Genomic DNA, 21,393 nt, shown 5'->3' with positions numbered 1-21,393 from the left:
ATGGAAAAATGTATCGTTTCAACAAACGATCAATAATCCGAAGCTGAATTAATACCATAAATCCTTTACTAAAAAGCTTTAAAGGATTTTCTTAAGCTCATAACTGTATAATGCTGTTTTAAATCTGAATTTCTATTTTAGACTAAATTTTTAGTTGGAATGATGTATATCATTATCTTGAAACTTTCAAAGTTTAGCAAAATATACATTTTTCCAGGTCATTTATCAATTTCTTTTCTGAAATCATCAAAAAATCAATAGAAAAACGTAAATCTTAATAAGTCAAACCACATTATCTGCTTAAAAAGCTCTGCTCTATGAACACTTTTACAAGCACTAAACAAGGAAAACTTTAAAATAGTAACTAGAAAAAACCTTTCAATTAGTTGATGTTTTCCAAATATCCAAGTTTTACAAATTTTAGGCGAATATTTAAATACTCATTAGCATATGTTATGCACATTACTACAAATTTATCACAACAAAGTCTCCGCAAGCTCGCAACCAAGGGAGTTTTTACTGTTGATTAAAAGTTTTCGGATCGAGTTCCATGGAAAGCTTCACGACGATTTGAACTCGATTTTTGCTGTCTTTAACATCAATCAAAACCTTTGAATAAAAAAAATAAATGACAGTTGAGGTAATGTAATGAAAACACTGTATAATTACTGACTAGATTTGTTACAATTGCTGAGACTTTTCAGATTCAGTAAAAACTATTAATCATAGTAATTTCTAAGTTTTTCAACGAAAACTTTAAAATTTTACCTTTTCCTGAAGTGTGTTTGGAGTCTGCTGAGCACATATTTTAATATTATGCTGAGAATGCTTCTTCTTGAAATGATTAGCGAGTTCCTCGCTGCTATAAGTATAAACATTACAGTTAGAACACTTCAAAACACCACATGTTCTACGATGTCTTGATGCATCTTTGTGAGTGTATTCCCTGCCACATTCAAGACATGCAACTCTTTCGTTTCTATTGAGTGAAGGCATCTCAATAGTAAGGAAAAATTAAATGGGAGATTTAAAATGTACCAAATTTTTAGATAAGGTGAGTTGAATAGCCTCAAAAAATGAATAAAAGTAAATAAAAACAGCAAACTTATTAACCAATTGTTTTTAACGAGAAAGAAAATCAGAATGGATATGCTATTTAGCCTAGCTGAAATAAAAATCATCCAATCTAACCATGGAATTTTTAAAAGTATCAACCAATCAGAATCAGATGCTACTTTTATTAATTTTTCTTGTTTTGTTACTTATATCGGCAAAATTTCTTATTTTTACAGCAAACAACTTTTGGTCATTTATTTTTGCGATTGCTTTTGTGTATATTTTTACTTATTTGGAAGACTTAATTCCTTGAAAGGTTCCTCTGATTGGATACAACAACTTGAACAAAAATGGACATTTTTGTGATTGGAAACGACAATGTGTAAAATGGAGCTTTGTTTCCAATTGGACACGAGTTTTCTATAAGAATTCCATAAAAAGAAACTAAAATCTGATTGGACACGACTACAATCCAAATAAGGAAAATTCATTCTGATTGGTTAAACCCACACAGTCGAGTTGAAGGTACCCCTAACTCCTAACTAAAAATCATTTTATTTTCAACTAAACCACCGTCCACTACCTCCTCTCTCAGCTCTAAATATCCTAATTTCAACTTATCTTCCGTCATCTACCCCTCTCTCAACTCTTTCTTATTTTTGCTCTTGTACTCAATTCATTGCTCAAAATGATCTTCTCAGTAAAAAAAATCTTATGTTCTCGGTGGAATTTTCGGCTGATTTAGTACAAATCCAAGTGCGAGAAACAGTTTGTGGAGTTTTTCTGGCACGAATGGACATCCCAATCCAAGTCTGGCATATGGTGGAAGTGATGCGAAGGGATTTCAACGAACATCATATAACGCAAGTACCCCCTACAGAGAATCAACTTGGAGAAATGCAAATGATGGAGGAAGTGGCCGAGCATGTGGGAATGAACTACCCCGAAATTCCTGACTCTAGATATGTAGCCCAACCATTCGACGATTTCCTCTTTCCTTGGGAAGGGGGATCTGTGGACAACCCAATTACCATCGAAGAGGATGAGGGGTTCTCTGAGCCAAGAACTCCAGTCAGCGAACCACCAGTGATGGAGGCAAGACCAGCTTTGCGCTCCATTGAAAACTTGCAAAGTTTTGAGAACTCAGCTGCTCGACAGCTCTTTGATTTGTAAATAAATTGGCTACTGTCTTGTGCTTTGTAATTTAATTGTTTTACATCTAGTAAATTTATTTTCAAGAATTAGGAACAAAGAGATCATAGAAAAGTTTATTAAGAAATTTCAATGGTAAAAACTTGTTAAAACTGAAACTGATTATGCATCTGGTAAATACTTTTATGGAATTTTGTTAGAAAGATGGCAAAAAAATTAAACCAATTTTTGCAAGCATGTTAAAAACTTTACATTAATTTTTGCACCATGCAAAACTTTTTATAATTTTTTTTGCACACTTGTTAAAAAAATCAAAGAAAATCTCGCAAATTAAGAAAAATTTCATTGAATATTTTCGCATTTTAAAGAAAACTGAAAGAGGATTTTCTTGCACATTTAATAATTAAAGAAAATGAAAATCTTTGTTTTAATTTTGATCATGAAAAAATCTCCTCTTTGCATGTATATTGATCAAAAACACTGGAAAAACAATGTATTAAGATAGGGAATAGCACTCAAAGTCAGCAATTATGAAAAATTTTTAGCATTAATTTAACAAGTTTTTTACAATAAAATTTTGCAATTTTTGCATATGCATAAGAAAAAATAAGTTAGATTTTTGCATTTAATTTCAAAAAAATCACGAAAAAACTTGCATCTAACACAAAAATTTGTTGAAAATTTTTGCACACTTGTTGAAAAAACCAAAGCAGTTTTTGCATCTTGTAAAAAAATTAAATTAAATTTTTGCAAACGTGTTGAAAAAATCAAACCAAAATTTGCATCTTGCGAAAAAACTCTAAGTTAATTTTTGCACACGTGTTGACAATTGCAAATTTGTTTGTTGAAAAAGCTTTTGATTAAAACAATTTTGACAAGATTTTTATGAACAAATATTCAACTATTAATAGAAAAATTGATACGCTACTATTTACAGTACCATAACCATCAATGAAACAATCAACAATTTTCAACAAATCAGTCTCATACTTTGAGTTTTGAACTTTTCGAATTCTTTCCAAAAAAGCTGATTCAAGAGTCTGAGTGGACGCAAGTTCCTGATCAGAAATAAAAAAAATTGCAGAGATGCTACTTTTTTTAATTTTCCTTCTTTTGTTACTTGTATCGGCAATATTTCTTATTTTTACAGCAAACAACTTTTGGTCATTTATTTTTGCGATTGCTTTTGAGACTACAAGGAAAGCTGATTACAGTGCAAAAAAAATTGTGTAGTGGCAATTAAGCCCACAAAACATCAGCCGACAAACTAAAATCCGACTAACCAATTTTTACCGGAAAATTTCAATTTCAGACACTGAAGGAAAAGCAAGGTCGGGCCGGGACTCCAACTCCTGACATAAGGTTTCAAAGGCAACTGCATTACCTCCAGACCACGTGCGATCAATTAACAGCTGGCTTTTGATTTCACATCAACCACAGGTAAAATGATTCGAGTGATGTTGTTACACTAGTTGCTTACCCCAAAAAAGTCTATATTCAGATTTGATAACTCTTATGTGATGATTTATCGCCTGCTGTGATGCGAGTTGGGATGAATCTCGGTTTAGGAATGAATCTCAAACTGCTTCTAGAAATTTGAAATATTTGCTCTCGTCACCTTTAGTTGTGCTCACTTTGTTCCGGTTAATCGAGGGTAAGTTTGTATCACCAATTATAACAGTTTTTCACAGAAACCGATGATCGATCGATACCATGAATTATTGTTCGACTCTGTTCAGTTTGGTAGAAAATTGCCGCGGAAATGATTTTTCGACCAATCACTTCAATTAGAGCAGTTTGTTGTTGTCTTATCGCATAGTCTACGTTTTTACTTATGAACACTAACATTCCTAGTCTGTTGTCATTTGGATTCAAGTTAATTGACTAAATATTGTAGCTAAATTTTTTTTGACAAACTGGGTTCCAAATAAGTTTTTCTGGGTTTAGCTTCAACTTAAGCAATTACATCCCGAAAGTAATTTAAGTAGTAGATGTTGGAGGTTAAGTGGGGGGGGGGGGCATGGAAGACCCTATGTATTAAGATACGTTATAGACTTCGGGTCTTCCATGCTATGTATTAAGATTGGGAATAGAGTCTACAATGTATTAAGATAGGGAATACCGATGGTAAGGTTTTATGGTTGGTGTGATGGTAAGATAATGGTAAGAAAATCGTAATTTTTTTAGTTTTTCTGTGGAAATGTCTAGTTTTTTCGCAAAAATGTTGGCGCGTGTTAACTAATTTGTGAATATCGAAGGTTAATTACGCGTAGGTTGTGTAATGAAGGACTTTTGATTAGTTTTTTGATACATGGTAAGTCAATGGTAAGAGTTTTTGGGTAAATTTTTATGAAAAAATTTTCAAAAAAAATTCAAAACACGATAAGGTTAGCTATTATTTGACCTAATTTAATTAATAATCTTACTTTCTATCTAATTGAAACAATGCTGAAACCTATTGAAACTTCGAAAAAATTCAAATTTTTTGAGAAAAAATTGCAAAAATTTCAAGTATTTGGAAAAAATTGCAAAAATTTCAAGTATTTGGAAAAAATTGCAAAAATTTCAAGTATTTGGAAAATATTGCAGAAATCTCATAATTTTGGGTAATGTATAATGTATTGTTGCTTTTGATCTAATTTTAAACATACTTTCACGTATAGATTTTAAAAATAAGCTAAGATTGTATGTTAATTGGCATTATGTTGAGACAATGATACAAAATTTTGAATAAAAAAATGACTTTTTCAACAATTTTTTCTCAAATTATTGAAATACGATGAAGTTTACCTTAATTTGAGCTAAATATTTGGTTATACAATGCTCTAAACACTGAAAAGAAGGTTCATAGTAGCAGAATCAATATTGAAACTTCCGGAAAACAGTGAAATTAGTCGTAATTTTCGAGAAGGTAAAATCAAAATTAATCAAATTTACATGAAATTTTCCATTTCGAACCTATTATTTTGGTTTTTAACTGTTTTTTTTGTCCAGTTCAGGGATTATTTTTAGGAATCTCAATTCAAATGAACATTAAGGGCAATATCCTATGAAATTTCTAAATCAAACTCCATGATTCAACTCCTCCTCATTTTTTTCTCATTGAATTACCCAAATTTGTACAAAAATTAAAACTTGTGAGAAATTTTTCATGTTAAAAATTAGAAATTTCTGATTATTGATAAAAAATGAACAGTGTATTGCTAAAATTGTTTCAAATGGAATAAATGTTTCTGAAAAATTTATTCGATATTGGCTCAAATTCAACAAAAACTTCTTCATAACTGATGATTATCTCTCTCTTGCTTCTGCAACAGAACTTTCAAGATTTTCCGTAGAGTTATTCCATGTTTTAAAGTTATTCTTGCTTTCTGTTTAAAACATGTTTTCGCTATTGAACACACTTTATAGAAAATTTAGTCAAAACTGGAGAATTTAGGAGGAAAATAGTATCAATTGAACGAACAATTTGCTAGCAGAGATGAAATTAGAACTGATACCGTATGATTATTACAATAAAAATGTTAATATCTTCCTCAAGGTTCCCCTGTTCAGTTGCTATTGTAAACTATTTAAGCAAAAATACACATTTTGGGATCATTAACTATCACTTTTCTTGCAAAATATTTATTAACTCCATGGGCAATATCCTATGAAATTTCTAAATCAAACTCCATGATTCAACTCCTCCTCATTTTTTTCTCATTGAATTACCCAAATTTGTACAAAAATTAAAACTTGTGAGAAATTTTTCATGTTAAAAATTAGAAATTTCTGATTATTGATAAAAAATGAACAGTGTATTGCTAAAATTGTTTCAAATGGAATAAATGTTTCTGAAAAATTTATTCGATATTGGCTCAAATTCAACAAAAACTTCTTCATAACTGATGATTATCTCTCTCTTGCTTCTGCAACAGAACTTTCAAGATTTTCCGTAGAGTTATTCCATGTTTTAAAGTTATTCTTGCTTTCTGTTTAAAACATGTTTTCGCTATTGAACACACTTTATAGAAAATTTAGTCAAAACTGGAGAATTTAGGAGGAAAATAGTATCAATTGAACGAACAATTTGCTAGCAGAGATGAAATTAGAACTGATACCGTATGATTATTACAATAAAAATGTTAATATCTTCCTCAAGGTTCCCCTGTTCAGTTGCTATTGTAAACTATTTAAGCAAAAATACACATTTTGGGATCATTAACTATCACTTTTCTTGCAAAATATTTATTAACTCGCTTTTTTTCTTAATTTATGACGGAAATTTTCTCAAAAATATCCAAGTGAGAAAGAATTGGTGCTAGTTAAAGCATTCAAAAAATATGTACACAATGAGAATATAAAGGTGTATTTTTACGATCTAAGAACAAATTAGGAGCAGCTCTATTAGTTATAATCTGAAAATCTCCGGAAATACGCAAGAGAACCTAGTTCCTAACGTCTACAATATAAAAAACTTCTGAAAGAGCGAATCTCAAAAAATTGATTTAGCAAAGCAAATCAAGGTGCAAACTGGAACAATTGTGTAATTTTCCGATTTTTATTAAGAAAAAAACTCTATGTAGTAAAAATGTAGTAATGTATTGTATATAGTGTTGTATATTCTATGTAGTATTGTGTAGCAAGGAAAAGTAGATCTTGAAAGCAAGTTTTCGATTTATGCTTTATTTATCTTCTTCCAAAAGAATTCTAATTGGGTTTGCTTTTCAAAAATTATCCTCAAAACATTTGATCTTTCATATAAAGTACCAAATATATCAAATGATAACAATTTTTTCTAATGAATTACGGATAAATATAAGACTTTGAGAATTTTTATGTCGGATTTTTTCTCAAGATATACTTTATAAGCTAAATTTTAGTAAAAATATCTCAAATCTCTTAAGGATTAAATTGGGTTTCTATCTCATTTTAGCATTTTCTCAGTTTCTGCTTCATCTACTATCTACCAAATGAATCCAATTTGAGCAAATTTTTACTTGAAAATTGAATTTTAGATGGAAAAATGTATCGTTTCAACAAACGATCAATAATCCGAAGCTGAATTAATACCATAAATCCTTTACTAAAAAGCTTTAAAGGATTTTCTTAAGCTCATAACTGTATAATGCTGTTTTAAATCTGAATTTCTATTTTAGACTAAATTTTTAGTTGGAATGATGTATATCATTATCTTGAAACTTTCAAAGTTTAGCAAAATATACATTTTTCCAGGTCATTTATCAATTTCTTTTCTGAAATCATCAAAAAATCAATAGAAAAACGTAAATCTTAATAAGTCAAACCACATTATCTGCTTAAAAAGCTCTGCTCTATGAACACTTTTACAAGCACTAAACAAGGAAAACTTTAAAATAGTAATTAGAAAAAACCTTTCAATTAGTTGATGTTTTCCAAATATCCAAGTTTTACAATTTTTAGGCGAATATTTAAATACTCATTAGCATATGTTATGCACATTACTACAAATTTATCACAACAAAGTCTCCGCAAGCTTGCAACCAAGGGAGTTTTTACTGTTGATTAAAAGTTTTCGGATCGAGTTCCATGGAAAGCTTCACGACGATTTGAACTCGATTTTTGCTGTCTTTAACATCAATCAAAACCTTTGAATAAAAAAAATGAATGACAGTTGAGGTAATGTAATGAAAACACTGTATAATTACTGACTAGATTTGTTACAATTGCTGAGACTTTTCAGATTCAGTAAAAACTATTAATCATAGTAATTTCCAAGTTTTTCAACGAAAACTTTAAAAATTTACCTTTTCCTGAAGTGTGTTTGGAGTCTGCTGAGCACATAATTTAATATTATGCTGAGAATGCTGCTTCTTGAAATGATTAGCGAGTTCATCGCTGCTATAAAAATAAAAATTACAGTTAGAACACTTCAAAACACCACATGTTCTACGATGTCTTGATGCATCTTTGTGAGTGTATTCCCTGCCACATTCAAGGCATGCAACTCTTTCGTTTCTATTGAGTGAAGGCATCTCAATAGTAAGGAAAAATTAAATGAGAGATTTAAAATGTACCAAATTTTTAGATAGGGTGAGTTCAATAGCCTCAAAAAATGAATAAAAGTAAAAAAAAACAGCAAACTTATTAACCAATTGTTTTTAACGAGAAAGAAAATCAGAATGGATATGCTATTTAGCCTAGCTGAAATAAAAATCATCCAATCTAACCATGGAATTTTTAAAAGTATCAACCAATCAGAATCGAGCATTATTTACAAGGAAACTTTTATCTTTTCTGATATCAGCAATCAGAATTGAGCTTCAATAGTCATGTGATTTTCGACAAATTCAAGATCCACCAATCAGAATTGAGCTTCGAAAGTCATGTAATTTTCAACAAATTCAATGTCAACCTATCAGAATTGAGCTTCAAAAGTCATGAAATTTTCAAGAAATTTAAAGTCAACCAATCAGAACTAAGCAGTTTCTAGTCATAACTTTGGATCCAAAATATTCATTTTTGAAGAAGTTCAATCAAAAAGCATTTGAACTTCCTCGAATTACTCTACAAGAAAAAAGAAAATATTCCGTGTGATTTCCTTATTGATGAAATAGATGTAGATTCTTACTTTTTTCACAATTTTTTGGACGTTTATGTTGTCCAAAATAGAGTTCTCCGACTAAGTAAAGGTCTCTTTAGAGAAACTTACTCAATCAAAGAGTTTACTTTTGATTCACATATTACTTATCAAAGCTATAAACTTACAGCTGAGTTACACTTGACTAGAAAAGAAATTTTATTTATTTTAGAAAATTTGAAGTTGATAAAAATATCGTACGATAATATTTCAAAGACTCTTTTTATTCCATATCCAACTCCCAAATTTGTTAAAACTCCCCAGCAAAGTGCTTTATTTCTCCATTTTTTTAAGGACTTTCAAAGTTCAAAATCTTGCATGATCAGGTTTGGTATCAGATTTCCAGAGATTTGCTTTGAAAAATTCATCAACTTTGAGTTATCATCTCAAATCTACATCAAAATTAAAGAACTTGAATATCTGCTGAAAAATCAGCAATTTCTCATCGATTATATACAAAAAATTCAGTTAACTTGATGAGAAGACTAGCAGAGATGCTACTTTTATTAATTTTTCTTGTTTTGTTACTTATATCGGCAAAATTTCTTATTTTTACAGCAAACAACTTTTGGTCATTTATTTTTGCGATTGCTTTTGTGTATATTTTTACTTATTTGGAAGACTTAATTCCTTGAAAGGTTCCTCTGATTGGATACAACAACTTGAACAAAAATGGACATTTTTGTGATTGGAAACGACAATGTGTAAAATGGAGCTTTGTTTCCAATTGGACACGAGTTTTCTATAAGAATTCCATAAAAAGAAACTAAAATCTGATTGGACACGACTACAATCCAAATAAGGAAAATTCATTCTGATTGGTTAAACCCACACAGTCGAGTTGAAGGTACCCCTAACTCCTAACTAAAAATCATTTTATTTTCAACTAAACCACCGTCCACTACCTCCTCTCTCAGCTCTAAACATCCTAATTTCAACTTATCTTCCGTCATCTACCCCTCTCTCAACTCTTTCTTATTTTTACTCTTGTACTCAATTTATTGCTCAAAATGATCTTCTCAGTAAAAAAAAAACCTTATGTTCTCGGTGGAATTTTCGGCAGATTTAGTACAAATCCAAGTGCGAGAAACAGTTTGTGGAGTTTTTCTGGCACGAATGGACATCCCAATCCAAGTCTGGCATATGGTGGAAGTGATGCCAAGGGATTTCAACGAACATCATATAACGCAAGTACCCCCTACAGAGAATCAACTTGGAGAAATGCAAATGATGGAGGAAGTGGCCGAGCATGTGGGAATGAACTACCCCGAAATTCCTGACTCTAGATATGTAGCCCAACCATTCGACGATTTCCTCTTTCCTTGGGAAGAGGGATCTGTGGACAACCCAATTACCATCGAAGAGGATGAGGGGTTCTCTGAGCCAAAAACTCCAGTCAGCGAACCACCAGTGATGGAGGCAAGACCAGCTTTGCGCTCCATTGAGAACTTGCAAAGTTTTGAGAACTCAGCTGCTCGAGAGCTCTTTGATTTGTAAATAAACTGGCTACTGTCTTGTGCTTTGTAATTTAATTGTTTTACATCTAGTAAATTTATTTTCAAGAGATAGGAACAAAGAGATCATAGAAAAGTTTATTAAGAAATTTCAATGGTAAAAATTTGTTAAAATTGAAACTAATTATGCATCTGGTAAATACTTTTATAGAATTTTGTTAGAAAGATGGCAAAAAAATTAAACCAATTTTTGCAAGCATTTTAAAAACTTTACATTATTTTTGCACCATGCAAAACTTTTTATAATTTTTTTTGCACACTTGTTTAAAAAATCAAAGAAAATCTCGCAAATTAAGAAAAATTTCATTGAATATTTTCGCATTTTAAAGAAAACTGAAAGAGGATTTTCTTGCACATTGAATAATTAAAGAAAATGAAAATCTTTGTTTTAATTTTGATCATGAAAAAATCTCCTCTTTGCATGTATATTGATCAAAAACACTGGAAAAACAATGTATTAAGATAGGGAATAGCACTCAAAGTCAGCAATTATGAAAAATTTTTAGCATTAATTTAACAAGTTTTTTACAATAAAATTTTGCAATTTTTGCATATGCATAAGAAAAAATAAGTTAGATTTTTACATTTGTTTTCAAAAAAATCACGAAAAAACTTGCATCTAACACAAAAATTTGTTGAAAGTTTTTGCACACTTGTTGAAAAAACCAGAGCAGTTTTTGCATCTTGTAAAAAAGTTTAATTAAATTTTAGCAAACGTGTTGAAAAAATCAAACCCAAATTTGCATCTTGCGAAAAAACTCTAAGTTAATTTTTGCACACGTGTTGACAATTGCAAATTTGTTTGTTGAAAAAACTTTTGATTAAAACAATTTTGACAAGATTTTTATGAACAAATATTCAACTATTTATAGAAAAATTGATACGCTACTATTTACAGTACCATAACCATCAATGAAACAATCAACAATTTTCAACAAATCAGTCTCATACTTTGAGTTTTGAACTTTTCGAATTCTTTCCAAAAAAGCTGATTGAAGAGTCTGAGTGGACGCAAGTTCCTGATCAAAAATTAAAAAAATTGCAGAGATGCTACTTTTTTTAATTTTCCTTCTTTTGTTACTTGTATCGGCAATATTACTTATTTTTACAGCAAACAACTTTTGGTCATTTATTTTTGCGATTGCTTTTGTGTATATTTTTACTTATTTGGAAGACTTAATTCCTTGAAAGGTTCCTCTGATTGGATACAACAACTTGAACAAAAATGAACATTTTTGTGATTGGAAACGACAATAATCAAAATGGAGCTTTGTTTCCGATTGGATACGACTTTTATCCAAGAATCCCATAAAAGGAAGCTGAAATGTGATTGGACACGACTACAATCCAAATAAGGAAAATCAATTCTGATTGGTTAAACCCACACAGTCGAGTTGAAGGTACCCCTAACTCCTAACTAAAAATCATTTTATTTTCAACTAAACCACCGTCCACTACCTCCTCTCTCAGCTCTAAACATCCTAATTTCAACTTATCTTCCGTCATCTACCCCTCTCTCAACTCTTTCTTATTTTTACTCTTGTACTCAATTTATTGCTCAAAATGATCTTCTCAGTACAAAACAACAACCTTATGTTTTCGGTGGAATTTTCGGCTGATTTAGTACAAATCCAAGTGCGAGAAACAGTTTGTGGAGTTTTTCTGGCACGAATGGACATCCCAATCCAAGTCTGGCATATGGTGGAAGTGATGCGAAGGGATTTCAACGAACATCATATAACGCAAGTACCCCCTACAGAGAATCAACTTGGAGAAATGCAAATGATGGAGGAAGTGGCCGAGCATGTGGGAATGAACTACCCCGAAATTCCTGACTCTAGATATGTAGCCCAACCATTCGACGATTTCCTCTTTCCTTGGGAAGAGGGATCTGTGGACAACCCAATTACCATCGAAGAGGATGAGGGGTTCTCTGAGCCAAGAACTCCAGTCAGCGAACCACCAGTGATGGAGGCAAGACCAGCTTTGCGCTCCATTGAGAACTTGCAAAGTTTTGAGAACTCAGCTGCTCGACAGCTCTTTGATTTGTAAATAAATTGGCTACTGTCTTGTGCTTTGTAATTTAATTGTTTTACATCTAGTAAATTTATTTTCAAGAGATAGGAACAAAGAGATCATAGAAACGTTTTTTAAGAATTTTCAATGGTAAAAACTTGTTAAAATTGAAACTAATTATGCATCTGGTAAATACTTTTATGAAATTTTGTTAGAAAGATGGCAAAAAAATTAAACAAATTTTTGCAAGCATGTTAAAAACTTTACATTAATTTTTGCACCATGCAAAACTTTTTATAATTTTTTTTGTACACTTGTTAAAAAAATCAAAGAAAATCTCGCAAATTAAGAAAAATTTCATTGAATATTTTCGCATTTTAAAGAAAACTGGAAGAGGATTTTCTTGCACATTTAATAATTAAAGAAAATGAAAATCTTTGTTTTAATTTTGATCATGAAAAAATCTCCTCTTTGCATGTATATTGATCAAAAACACTGGAAAAACAATGTATTAAGATAGGGAATAGCACTCAAAGTCATCAATTATGAAAAATTTTTAGCATTAATTTAACAAGTTTGTTACAATAAAATTTTGCAATTTTTGCATATGCATAAGAAAAAATAAGTTAGATTTTTGCATTTGTTTTCAAAAAAATCACGAAAAAACTTGCATCTAACACAAAAATTTGTTGAAAATTTTTGCACACTTGTTGAAAAAACCAAAGCAGTTTTTGCATCTTGTAAAAAAGTTAAATTAAATTTTTGCAAACGTGTTGAAAAAATCAAACCAAAATTTGCATCTTACGAAAAAACTCTTAAGTTAATTTTTGCACACGTGTTGACAATTGCAAATTTGTTTGTTGAAAAAACTTTTGATTAAAACAATTTTGACAAGATTTTTATGAACAAATAATCAACTATTAATAGAAAAATTGATACGCTACTATTTACAGTACCATAACCATCAATGAAACAATCAACAATTTTCAACAAATCAGTCTCATACTTTGAGTTTTGAACTTTTCGAATTCTTTCCAAAAAAGCTGATTCAAGAGTCTGAGTGGACGCAAGTTCCTGATCAGAATTTAAAAAAATTGCAGAGATGCTACTTTTTTTAATTTTCCTTCTTTTGTTACTTGTATCGGCAATATTTCTTATTTTTACAGCAAACAACTTTTGGTCATTTATTTTTGCGATTGCTTTTGTGTATATTTTTACTTATTTGGAAGACTTAATTCCTTGAAAGGTTCCTCTGATTGGATACAACAACTTGAACAAAAATTAACATTTTTGTGATTGGAAACGACAATAATCAAAATGGAGCTTTGTTTCCGATTGGATACGACTTTTATCCAAGAATCCCATAAAAGGAAGCTGCAATGTGATTGGACACGACTGCAATCCAAATAAGGAAAATCAATTCTGATTGGTTAAACCCACACAGTCGAGTTGAAGGTACCCCTAACTCCTAACTAAAAATCATTTTATTTGCAACTAAACCACCGTCCACTACCTCCTCTCTCAGCTCTAAACATCCTAATTTCAACTTATCTTCCGTCATCTACCCCTCTCTCAACTCTTTCTTATTTTTAGTCTTGTACTCAATTTATTGCTCAAAATGATCTTCTCAGTGCAAAACAGCAACCTCATGTACTCTGTAGAATTTTCTCCTGATCTAGTACAAATTCAAGTGCGAGAAACAGTCTCTGGAGTTTTTCTGGCTGAATGGATATCCCAATCCAAGTCTGGCACATGGTGGAAGTGATGCGAAGGGATTTCAACGAACATAATATGATGCAAGTTCCCATCACAGAGAACCAACTTGGAACAATGCAAATGATGGGGGAAGTTTCTGATCATGTGGGAATGAACTATCCCGAGGTTCCGGACTCAAGATTTGTGGCTCAACCAGTCGACGACTTCCTCTTTCCTTGGGAGGAGGCAGGATCAGCCGAAAACCCCATCACAATAGATGAAGATGAGAGTTTCTCAGAAACAATGACACCTCCAGTTCCACAACAACCACCAGCAATGGAACCTCGTCCAGCTCTGCGTTCTATAGAGAACCTCCAGAACTCTTCTGCTTCTCGACAGCTCTTTGATTAAATGTTTTTGTAAATAAAAGTTGTTTGGTTTTAACTTCGTTTTCTGTAATTAATTTCATCAATTTCATTTTAATTATGAGAATAGATGAGAGGTTCAAGGTAAACCATTGAAAAACAATTAGAACTAAGTTAAGTGCTCCGAACTCGCACACATGTTAAAAAATTTGATTAATTTTTGCACAAAAATTCGGAAAAACACTAGAAAAACTGTACACAAGTAAAAAGTTACCTTATCGATATTGCATCTTGTACACACTTTTAGCCTTTTGTAGAAAAAATTGAAACACTTTTCGCGTTTTGTCGAAAAAAAGTAAAACACTTTTCGCATTTTGTCGAAAAAATTGAACTATTTTTCGCATTTTATCGAAAGAAGTAAAACACTTTTCGCATTTTGTCGAAAAAATTGAAACACTTTTCGCATTTTATCGAAAAAAGTAAAACACTTCGCATTTTGTCGAAAAAATTGAAACACTTTTCGCATTTTATCGAAAAAAGTAAAACACTTTTCGCATTTTGTCGAAAAAAGTGAAACAATTTTCGCATTATGTCAAAAAAATTGAAACATTTTTTAAAACTTGTTAAAAAAATTGAAATGTTTTTTTGCAACTTTTTGAAAATCAAAACAAATATTACATCTTTCTTACATGTTTGAAAATTTTTTGTGCAAATGTTTTTGACAACGGTGATTTTTTTTGGTAATTAATGGTAACTTTGTAAACATATGAGAGAAAATAGATGGAATATCAGAAGTTTTTTATTGAAAAATTGACATGATCACTATTTACAAATCCATAACCATCAATAAAACAGTCAATTATTTTTAACAAATCATGTTCATATTTTGAGTTTTGTACTTAACGAATTCTGTCTAAAAATGCTGAGCCAAGAGTTTGCGTAGATGCAAGTTTTTGATTAGAACTTAGATAATGTTTTTTGAACTTTTTGCGAACAAGTCGTTTCCTTGATATGCTTGGTGTTTTTTCTGCCCCTTTCCATCGTAAATTATGCTGCACTCCACAACTAAGCTGATTGAAGACTTCCCCACTTGATGTGACAATACTCGAAAAGAATCTGTGCTTGTACAAAGTGTAAAGACAATCAATTTCTTGATATATGTATTGATATTTGTCTAATCTCTGAACAATTTGGCTAAGGGAAGTTCCAATTAAAATTATATGAAATTTGCAATTTCCCAAGGAACAGAAAGAATTGTGAGTAGAGACGCAATAATCTTGGGTTACTATGTATTTTTCGTAAAAATTGTTGGAAACAGAAATAAACAATGATTTATTATTATAATCTGAATAAAAGCTGGGAAGAGCTTGACACATAGCAGCTGCCATTGGGAAAAATGATTTTTGCAGAAAATGGTGGAGTTATATACTAGTAGTAACGCCTACGCAGCTTCCATATAGGGAAATTCTTCCATATTTGGTACTACTTCCATATATGGAAATGGCGATGACTCATACTGCTTACTTCCATTTTCATTTAATCTCAAAGTCATTTCTCTCACTTCTCCTCATCTGATCAGTTTGTTCTTCAAAATGTACCCGAGAAAAGTTGATAGTTCCAACTATATTGAATTTTCAAAAAATCAAAAAAGAATTGGGAGATTCGTTTGGTTCCAAAAATCCTACAAGGGAAAAATATGCTTGGAACCGTGCTTTCAACTATTAAAAATAAATGATTTGGGACAATTTGAAAAGTCTCAACAAGTCTATCTTAGTGAAAAAGAAGGCGAAGCAATCTCAGCAATTAGAAATACTGTTATTCACAATGCTGAAATCCTTGGACTCGTTCCTATATTGGAACTCACTTCTGACAAAGAGTCAACTATGGATCAGGAGCTTGCCAACTGCAACAAAGTGTATGACATAGCAACATACAATAGAAGACAAGTTTGTGTCACGATCAAGAAGTACAATATTAACAAACCTCCCTACATTCAGATTCGACTGTTCACCGCAAAAGAGAAAGAAGCAATGAAGCAAGTTGCATATGTCAACTATACTTTGAACGAATTCAAAGAACTGTCCCAAATATTGGGAGACTTTATGTTTGTTGATAATTGTAAACCTCAGTAAAGCTTTGTGATGTTTTGCATGTTTGGTAATTGAGATATTATTGGTTCAAAACTATTTTTTCTCACTAAAGTGTATATTTAGAGCTATAATATCTGAGGAAAAGTCAGACAAAACATACAATTTAATCGAAATTGACATAAAACACTAACCAATTATGAAGTGATTTTCCAGTATTTGTTTATGGAATTAAAAATAAATTTATTTAATAACTGTTTTCATTAAAATTTAGCTAAATTTTGCCTCAATTTAAGAAAATTACAAACAAGAATGTATATTTAGTTGAAAACATTATAATAATTTTTTTAGATTTTTTGAATTTCATTGGTTGTTTTCAATTTTTTGCGCCTTAATTTGAGGTTTTTATTGGCTACATCAATTTCCTTGAAACTAATTAGACTCTAAATAATTTTAAAAATATTTACGGTGACTGTTACTTCGAAATACTTTAAAAATGATAAAACAATTCGAGTTTTTTAAGTTTCTTCATATATTTCAGTAAAAAAAAAATGTTTCCATCAAAAGCGTTTTCAATGTCTGAATTGAACATTTATCAGATTTTAAAATTGAACTACTACAAAAAACTACAAGAGTGGTGGACAGATGAAGTTGATGGAGAGTGTATTAGTTTTAATTTGTATAGAAACACAGAAAGTTCAATAGTTTTGTTAAAAAGATGGAGAGGAGATTACAAAAAAGAAGAGTACTGTCAGATTTATCAACAATGTTTTTATTTAGAAGAGTTAACTCAGATTGGGTGGTCTATCAGTAAAAAACAAAACAATGGAAGAACCTATGAAACAGAAATTAGAGATAAGGAACATCAATTCGATTACTGTTTTGAATTTGATACAAATACAAAATCCAGATTTGTCAGAATATCTTTTGATCGTTTATCCACATTTAATAGACTTCCGGTTGTTTATACTACAATATACCAAAAAGAAAACGATAAAAACGTATATTTTGGTTATTTCTTTTTTCACTGTTTAGAAATAGAACAAATCGGAAAAATTTTGTTCGAAATTTCAAAATTTGAATTGAATATCGAAAAAACAATATAAACCAGACAAGAAACCTCATTTATCCCACTAGCGTATCAAACTTCAAATCTTAGTTATGTTGGAAAAATTCAATAAAATTTATTGATTAAGAAGTTTCATAAACATAGTCTGGTTCTGATCTACAAAGTTTTTGAAATCTGTGATTACTTCATTCTGATTGGTTATTAACACAAACAATGTCTGTGAAAGTATCCTCAAAATCTACAAAAGTTAAAGAAATTGTTGAAAAATTCATGAGAAGAGCTCAATTCTGATAGCTTGACATTGAATTTGTTGAAAATTACATGACTTTCGAAGCTCAATTCTGATTGGTTGATATCAGAAAAGATAAAAGTTTCCTTGTAATTAATGCTCGATTCTGATTGGTTGATACTTTTAAAAATTCCATGGTTAGATTGGATGATTTTTATTTCAGCTAGGCTAAATAGCATATCCATTCTGATTTTCTTTCTCGTTAAAAACAATTGGTTAATAAGTTTGCTGTTTTTATTTACTTTTATTCATTGTTTGAGGCTATTCAACTCACCTTATCTAAAAAATTGGTACATTTTAAATCTCCCATTTAATTTTTCCTTACTATTGAGATGCCTTCACTCAATAGAAACGAAAGAGTTGCATGTCTTGAATGTGGCAGGGAATACACTCACAAAGATGCATCAAGACATCGTAGAACATGTGGTGTTTTGAAGTGTTCTAACTGTAATTTTTATACTTATAGCAGCGAGGAACTCGCTAATCATTTCAAGAAGAAGCATTCTCAGCATAATATTAAATTATGTGCTCAGCAGACTCCAAACACACTTCAGGAAAAGGTAAAATTTTAAAGTTTTTGTTGAAAAACTTAGAAATTACTATGATTAATAGTTTTTACTGAATCTGAAAAGTCTCAGCAATTGTAACAAATCTAGTCAGTAATTATACAGTGTTTTCATTACATTACCTCAACTGTTATTTATTTTTTTTATTCAAAGGTTTTGATTGATGTTAAAGACAGCAAAAATCGAGTTCAAATCGTCGTGAAGCTTTCCATGGAACTCGATCCGAAAACTTTTAATCAACAGTAAAAACTCCTTTGGTTGCAAGCTTGCGGAGACTTTGTTGTGATAAATTTGTAGTAATGTGCATAACATATGCTAATGAGTATTTAAATATTCGCCTAAAAATTGTAAAACTTGGATATTTGGAAAACATCAACTAATTGAAAGGTTTTTTCTAGTTACTATTTTAAAGTTTTCCTTGTTTAGTGCTTGTAAAAGTGTTCATAGAGCAGAGCTTTTTAAGCAGATAATGTGGTTTGACTTATTAAGAATTACGTTTTTCTATTGATTTTTTGATGATTTCAGAAAAGAAATTGATAAATGACCTGGAAAAAATGTATATTTTGCTAAACTTTGAAAGTTTCAAGATAATGATTTACATCATTCCAACTAAAAATTTAGTCTAAAAAAGAAATTCAGATTTAAAACAGCATTATACAGTTATGAGCTTGAGAAAATCCTTTAAAGCTTTTTAGTAAAGGATTTATGGTATTAATTCAGCTTCGGATTATTGATCGTTTGTTGAAACGATACATTTTTCCATCTAAAATTCAATTTTCAAGTAAAAATTTGCTCAAATTGGATTCATTTGGTAGATATTAGATGAAGCAGAAACTGAGAAAATGCTAAAATGAGATAGAAACCCAATTTAATCCTTAAGAGATTTGAGATATTTTTACTAAAATTTAGCTTATAAAGTATATCTTGAGAAAAAATCCGACATAAAAATTCTCAAAGTCTTATATTTATCCGTAATTCATTAGAAAAAATTGTTATCATTTGATATATTTGGTACTTTATATGAAAGATCAAATGTTTTGAGGATAATTTTTGAAAAGCAAACCCAATTCGACATCTTTTGGAAGAAGATACATAAAGCATAAATCGAAAACTTGCTTTCAAGATCTACTTTTCCTTGCTACTCAATACTACATAGAATATACAACACTATATACAATACATTACTACATTTATACTACAGAGTTTTTTTCTTAATAAAAATCGGAAAATTACACAATTGTTCCAGTTTGCACCTTGATTTGCTTTGCTAAATCAATTTTTTGAGATTCGCTCTTTCAGAAGTTTTTTATTTTGTAGACGTTAGGAACTAGGTTCTCTTGCGTATTTCCGGAGATTTTCAGATTATAACTAATAGAGCTGCTCCTAATTTGTTCTTAGATCGTAAAAATACACCTTTATATTCTCATTGTGTACATATTTTTTTGAATGCTTTAACTAGCACCAATTCTTTCTCACTTGGATATTTTTGAGAAAATTTCCGTCATAAATTAAGAAAAAAAGCGAGTTAATAAATATTTTGCAAGAAAAGTGATAGTTAATGATCCCAAAATGTGTATTTTTGCTTAAATAGTTTACAATAGCAACTGAACAGGGGAACCTTGAGGAAGATATTAACATTTTTATTGTAATAATCATACGGTATCAGTTCTAATTTCATCTCTGCTAGCAAATTGTTCGTTCAATTGATACTATTTTCCTCCTAAATTCTCCAGTTTTGACTAAATTTTCTAGTAAAGTGTGTTCAATAGCGAAAACATGTTTTAAACAGAAAGCAAGAATAACTTTAAAACATGGAATAACTCTACGGAAAATCTTGAAAGTTCTGTTGCAGAAGCAAGAGAGAGATAATCATCAGTTATGAAGAAGTTTTTGTTGAATTTGAGCCAATATCGAATAAATTTTTCAGAAACATTTATTCCATTTGAAACAATTTTAGCAATACACTGTTCATTTTTTATCAATAATCAGAAATTTCTAATTTTTAACATGAAAAATTTCTCACAAGTTGTAATTTTTGTACAAATTTGGGTAATTCAATGAGAAAAAAATGAGGAGTTGAATCATGGAGTTTGATTTAAAAATTTCATAGGATATTGCCCTTAATGTTCATTTGAATTGAGGTTCCTAAAAATAATCCCTGAACTGGACAAAAAAAAAACAGTTAAAAACCAAAATAATAGGTTCGAAATGGAAAATTTCATGTAAATTTGATTAATTTTGATTTTACCTTCTCGAAAATTACGACTAATTTCACTGTTTTCCGGTGAAATTTTGATTCTGCTACTATGAACCTTCTTTTCAGTGTTTAGAGCATTGTATAACCAAATATTTAGCTCAAATTAAGGTAAACTTCATCGTATTTCAATAATTTGAGAAAAAATTGTTGAAAAAGTCATTTTTTTATTCAAAATTTTGTATCATTGTCTCAACATAATGCCAATTAACATACAGTCTTAGCTTATTTTTAAAATCTATACGTAAAAGTATGTTTAAAATTAGATCAAAAGCAACAATACATTACCCAAAATTATGAGATTTTTGCAATTTTTTCCAAATACTTGAAATTTTTGCAATTTTTTCTCAAAAAATTTGATTTTTTTCGAAGTTTCAGTAGGTTTCAGCATTGTTTCAATTAGATAGAAAGTAAGATTAATAATTAAATTAGGTCAAATAATAGCTAACCTTATCGTGTTTTGAATTTTTTTCATAAAAATTTACCCAAAAACTCTTACCATTGACTTACCATGTATCAAAAAACTAATCAAAAGTCCTTCATTACACAACCTACACGTAATTAACCTTCGATATTCACAAATTAGTTAACACGCGCCAACATTTTTGCGAAAAAACTAGACATTTCCACACAAAAACTAAAAAAAATTACGATTTTCTTAGCATTATCTTACCATCACACAAACCATAAAACCTTACCATCGGTATTCCTATCTTAATACATTGTAGA

At 30.4% G+C, this 21,393-nt stretch overlaps 1 protein-coding gene across 1 annotated transcript in view; it reads right to left on the bottom strand.

Annotated features, from left to right (window-relative positions):
- Positions 1–21,393, bottom strand: part of LOC134845224 (coiled-coil domain-containing protein 113-like) — a 139,264-nt gene that overhangs the window by 25,466 nt on the left and 92,405 nt on the right. The window lies entirely within an intron of this gene.

This window comes from Symsagittifera roscoffensis, chromosome 1 (assembly GCF_963678635.1).
Source record: "Symsagittifera roscoffensis chromosome 1, txSymRosc1.1, whole genome shotgun sequence".
NCBI lineage: Eukaryota > Metazoa > Xenacoelomorpha > Acoela > Convolutidae > Symsagittifera > Symsagittifera roscoffensis.
The sequence above is the reverse complement of the archived record's forward strand: the minus strand, read 5'-3'. Positions and strand labels throughout refer to the sequence as shown.